Source organism: Etheostoma spectabile, chromosome 13, assembly GCF_008692095.1.
Source record: "Etheostoma spectabile isolate EspeVRDwgs_2016 chromosome 13, UIUC_Espe_1.0, whole genome shotgun sequence".
Lineage (NCBI taxonomy): Eukaryota > Metazoa > Chordata > Actinopteri > Perciformes > Percidae > Etheostoma > Etheostoma spectabile.
Genome location: NC_045745.1, coordinates 28974921 through 28976288, shown reverse-complemented (window position 1 = coordinate 28976288; position 1368 = coordinate 28974921).

Here is a 1368-nt window from a genome sequence, read left to right as displayed (position 1 = left end):
TCAGTTAAGCTCCTTTTACAACATATTAAGTGCTGAATTTAAGCTGTGGGCAGCGGAGGATGCATTTCCACAGAGCTGGATTTCTTTTCATTCTATCTGTGGTACAGTATGTATATGTGATGAAATTACTAAGCTCCACAAGATTTTTTGAGTTTAGAGGAAAAGAAATACTTCAGCCAAATTGAGACTCTCTTCATCTGTAAGCTAATTTAAGCCTTGCCAACAGCTTAGCTTTCCCTTATTAGTGTTGGCTGCTATGTAGATGCGGCACACTACCCCCTTTCCCTCTATTTGTCACTCATCTACGGTAATGCTTTGATGCAACCATGTGCACTGATCATTTCACTGAGACCCCTTAAAGCTATAGTGCATAGTCTCTTTCTCCTCCATGAGGAATTCAAAGAAATGAAAATAACACTGTCGGCGCATCTACATGATACAAGCCTTGCGTGATTGCGCATGCACTACCCCAATATTTTATGTATGTGAAAGGCCCCTCTTTTTCTGAATAATCTAAGAATAGGCTGATTTTCCAGATAAATGTGCAGTGAGTTGCACCTCTGCTGGGAATTAATGCAAATGTGTTGGATATATTCCTTTGTACGGTTACAATCTTGAGAGTGCCATGTATTCTATGTTATGTATTGGGATTTTTTCTCCTGTCTTTTTGACACCCCAAACAACAGCACTGAATGAACAAGTGTCTAGAGACGGCTTCTGTCATTCTTACTTTTGTACATTGTTTGGGATAGAATGAACTGTTCTTATGGAAATGGAAAGATATATCTGAAGTCTTGCATATTTAAAAACCACAAACAAAGTCTAAAAACTTTTGTACAACTTAGTGAACATTGGGGTGGTAGATGCACAACATTTGTTGCTTTTAAAAAAACAAATGTCTTTCTCACCTACGGTATTCACAAAAAAATCTGTCATATTTTCCCATATGGTTTGTTTACCACAGCCCATACAGTTAGCTGTTGTTATTTTTAATTGTTTCATATGGAATTTGATAAAACAACAGTGGCAGACAAGGCAGATGCTTGTAGCAGAGGTTGGAAAAACATATTGTAATTTGTGCTATTCTATGCAATAGAAACAAATTCATAAATGTGCCGCTACACCAACTGACTTATGATCATAAACACTGGCCTACAAAGGAAATGTTGAGCTTTGATTTTAAATAAATGCCACTTTAGAAATCTAGATTCTACGGAAGAGGATTAGGGCCACTGGTGAAAAATGTATGTGAGTTCTGACTTTATTTTCAGAATTCTGACTTTATTCTCAGAATACTGACTTTTTTAAAGTCAGAATACTGACTTTTTTAAAATCAGAATTCTGACTTTAATCTCAGAATTAAAAAAA